The sequence below is a fragment of the Apis dorsata genome, unplaced genomic scaffold (assembly GCF_000469605.1).
Source record: "Apis dorsata unplaced genomic scaffold, Apis dorsata 1.3 scaffold_502, whole genome shotgun sequence".
NCBI lineage: Eukaryota > Metazoa > Arthropoda > Insecta > Hymenoptera > Apidae > Apis > Apis dorsata.
In genome coordinates this window covers 223,008-227,288 of record NW_006263732.1, presented here as the reverse complement: position 1 = coordinate 227,288, position 4,281 = coordinate 223,008, and the positions used below count along the sequence as shown (strand labels likewise).

General features: G+C 33.0%; 1 protein-coding gene and 1 long non-coding RNA gene across 3 annotated transcripts in view; both read right to left on the bottom strand.

Moving 5' to 3' along the window:
- Positions 1-4,281, bottom strand: part of LOC102680953 (neurogenic protein mastermind-like) — a 223,730-nt gene that overhangs the window by 173,607 nt on the left and 45,842 nt on the right. The window lies entirely within an intron of this gene.
- Positions 952-1,481, bottom strand: LOC116186192. Its single transcript, XR_004151139.1, has 2 exons — positions 1,248-1,481; positions 952-1,178 (listed from the first exon to the last, which is right to left on the bottom strand). It is a non-coding gene; the product is annotated as an uncharacterized LOC116186192 (long non-coding RNA).

Sequence of the window (4,281 nt, the reverse complement as noted above, 5' to 3'; positions counted from 1 at the left end):
AGGGGAGGGGAGGGGAGAGGGGTGGTGGTCCTCGACCGCGCGTATCCCCGTGCCTCGTGAAATACCATTTAATCCCCCGTGAAATCCGGTTTAATTTCACCCGGCACAATACACCCGCAGCTTCGTTCGTGTTGAGTGTTTCCTCGGTACATGTTCGCCAATGATCGAAATTACATCTGCAAAGATTGATCGTCGAAAAGGGAAACGGCCGATTCGTCGATCATCTTACGATCAGATATACACGATGGGACGATTGTCAAGGAATTGACGACTACGAGTATTTCGATCTGACATCTGGAAATTATTTAGACGTTGGAAAAAATTTGGATGTTGGGAATGAGTTTCTTCTCGGGAAGATTTCTTTGAGATGAAGGAAAAGTAAGTATCTGATTTCACTTCTGGAGAATGAAATCTGAGCGTAAAATGTAAACTGATGAATGAATATTGTTTGAGTATTTTTGATAAAGTGGAACGTTAACAAGTTGTCAAGTGATTAATACGATACGATGTTATTTGCATAGAATTGAAATGCACATTTGTTATTTTATGCCACTTCGCGTTTAAAGACATTTATTCAAACAAATCTTATATTCCTCATCATTCATATTCTTTTCAACGAGTGATTTCTAACCTCTAATATTTTTTATTTCTATTAGAATAGATTTTATAAACATTTTAATGAAATTTGCAAAAATTCTCTTAGAATTTGATCGATAATATATAAAAATATTATTAGTATATATTATTTTATTAGGATTAAAAAAAAATTTCATTTAAAATCTTTTTTTAATATTTGAGTTTGAATAATAGATGTAATATATTAAGTTAGAAATTAATTTGAATAAAATAAGTAATTCAACTTAAATTTTTTATTAAATTGAATCATATCGATATTGATAAAAAATTGTAATATATAATAATAAAAACAAAGAAGAAAAATAAAAGACAAGTAAAATTCAGAAAATTTATTCTTTTGAAAGTACTTATTGCAAGATAAAAAGCTATTGAAAAGGGGTTCTTTTGTTAAAGGCAGTCATTGCTCGAGCAGCTTTCGCCCTTTTCATTCTTCTACTTTTCGATAGGCCGACAATTTATCCACACGGGGTTACTATTCGAGCCCCCTATGTTTGCTTATGCTAACATCCAACAAGCAGTGATATTAAGCCGCGAGCTGGATCCTGTGAATCGAACTGTAGTGCATGCCGGGCTCGGTGGATCGGTCTCTGGGCTTGATATTGGAAATTCACCATGAGAACGTTCTCTGGACATGGCATCTCAACGTGACCACTAAATAGAGATGGACCGGCTACGGTTTTATTTTTGTTTATATCTGTCGATTCTCAATTAAAGGTATGTCAATTAAATGTGACATGGGATAAAAAGGAAAAATATACACGAACGATCTTCATTATTTTCTTGTTTGTTCCTTTGTCATTAATTACTTTTTTACACTTTTTTCACTCGATTAGAATTATAAAAAAAAATATGATAAGTAATCAGAATCCAGAATCCAGAAATTGATTTGTAAAGCTTAAGTAATGATTCTAAAATTAATCATATCCTATTATAAGGAGCATTTATTTTTACTTATTTATTCACTTATTAATGAAAATTTGTAACATTAACTGTATGAAAAAATATGAAAAAATACCAGTTAGTTTCTTAGAAAACTGATAATTTTTAAAAAATTATGGCTAAAATTTTATTTTCATTATGTATGTGGTATAATATCTTATTATCTTGACTATAAACTTGTTTTAAACAAGTAAATTTTTATGCATGCATTTCTTCTTGTAAGTTATTTATGCATAGACTATTCGTGTTTGAGTTGAAAGATACAAGATACGAAATAAAGATACCGGCAATGAGATTCTAAAATTGTAATTATATTCAATGACCGATTGCGATTAGGATAGAAAATCTAAAAATATAGTATTTTACAACGAATTAATGAAATATTATTTGATGAAAATATGAATAAACTAAGAAATTTTTTATATTAAATTAAATTTTTACAAATTCACGATGAATAAATTTATAAGAAAAAAATATAGTAAAATTATTTGCAAAGAAATCATGAAATGAAAATATTATAAATAATAATAACAATAGAATAATAAATTTTAAGTTATATATAATATATTTTAAGTTATGAATGATCATATAATATTCATAAACATCAAGTAAACATTAAGATTTGAAAAGTGATGATGATTAATTTAATAATCTTGTTTTCAAATATTTCCAACAAGAGAATCTTAAGTCAAATTCATCCCTTGTTTGACAAGATTCAGTTGTTCACTCAACATCACTTGTAGGTGGTAATTAATGTTACACGTGTAAACTCTGATAATTCACACTACTGAAGAGCTTCATTTTACAGAGAGAAATAAACACATTAAAACTATTTCCAAATATTTACATAACAAATAGACATAAAAATTCCAAAATCAAGATATTGAATCTTCTAATATGATGTAGTATTATTATAACAATATACGAAAAACGACCAAATTTATTTTGAATACGAACGATAAAATTTACTCGTAAAGATTTATAAAGCAAACATGAATACATTCGATGCGTTCGTAAACCGCATTTAAAGAAAACAAGCTTTAATCTGCTTTTCATGTTAATGCGTGACCTCATATCGCAAACGAAGGTGGCGACGACAGTGCACTGCCGCGCGTTTGCAATGGCGCGACAGTATTGCGCACAGCGACGCCGACTAGCGCATGTATCGCGTAACAAAGACAGATCAAGTAAACGAATGGACGCGAGGAAGAGAGTTAGACGGAACCACGGGAGTGGAGGAGTAGCAGCAAGTACAGGAGGGAAGGGGGAAGCGTGGATTTGCGACGTTGCCGGCATGCGCATACTAGTGGCGACAGGTCAATCCCGTGTAATCGTAATCGTAATTGCAATTGTATTCGTACTCCGGTTTATGCTTCAAGAACAAATACGAGGACACAGGATCATTGAAGGACTTGTAACCAAAGCAGGGGATATAACTTGAAATAGAAACAGAAAGAGATAGAGAAGGAACGAGAAGACGAAAGAAAACGAGAAGGGTGGGGTAAAGTGGGTGCTCATGAAGATTGAGAGAAAGGTAATGGAGGGCAGAGGGTGCTGGTGTGCGGTACGTTACACCTGCACGAATGCAGTTGCCACTATATTGGATCGTGTGGGCGCGGTGGTGTCATCTCTCGGCGATCTCTCGAGTGACCTCCCTTTCCCTCTATCTTTCTCTCTCTTCAGACCAGTTCCGCTCTTCTTCGGAGGCACGTCTAACCTAAACTAACCTAACCTCACCGCATTTGCCCCTTCCCTTTTCTTTTCTCATCGGCATACCCACTGTCTATGGTACCACGAACTTCCCCTCTGCATCACGTTCGCCCCACCATCGTTTTACCTAGTGTCCACTTCGCTTACAGTGAGAACTATGGGTGGGGTAGGCATGGGGAAACACAACGTGGCATAGGGAGGAGGTAGAGGGCGAGGATAGAGATACTGCTCCACAACGTTGTCTTGCTTTCCTGCCTCTTCGTTCACGGTCACACCCGCAGTGACACTCAATTAGCGGCAAACAAGCAATTCAATGATTCACCCGAATACAATTACCACTCAAGAAATGTAACATGATCTTAATGATACATGAATTTCTCAGTACAATTAATTTTGTTGCGAAATTGCTACAAATAAATTCATGAAATATAAAATGTTATATTATTACAAATATTTGCAAATTAATAATTAAATTAGTTTCAATTTAATGATGCATATTAATAATTATTAAATAATTATACAGCTTTCTACAATACAATATAAATATACAATTACAAATTTTATTTTTTTTATATGTAAAATTAATAAATTTATAATTTTAATAAATTAATAAAAAATAAAAAATATTTAATATTCAAAATGCATCTTTAAAAGTTTGTATTTTGTAAATATTGATCTTCAAATATCATAATTTTATTTATTTTAACAAATACAAATTTTAACTAAAATTTTATATAATCATGTTCACAAAACACAAAGGATCAGTATCTAAAAAAATTGCAATACAAATATAAATAATTATATCGTATCTTTATTTCGTGTATAATTCGAAAACTTTCATACGATAGTAATGTCGACATCCTCGGCGCCGTGAATTGAGAACCACTGAGGGTACAGTATCAGACCGGCTCCACCTAGCATAGGGTGAACGGGTCGGAGGCCGTTGGTTCCTCATAGAGTTGCTCTCTTCTTATTATTATTACACGAACGCTCGCG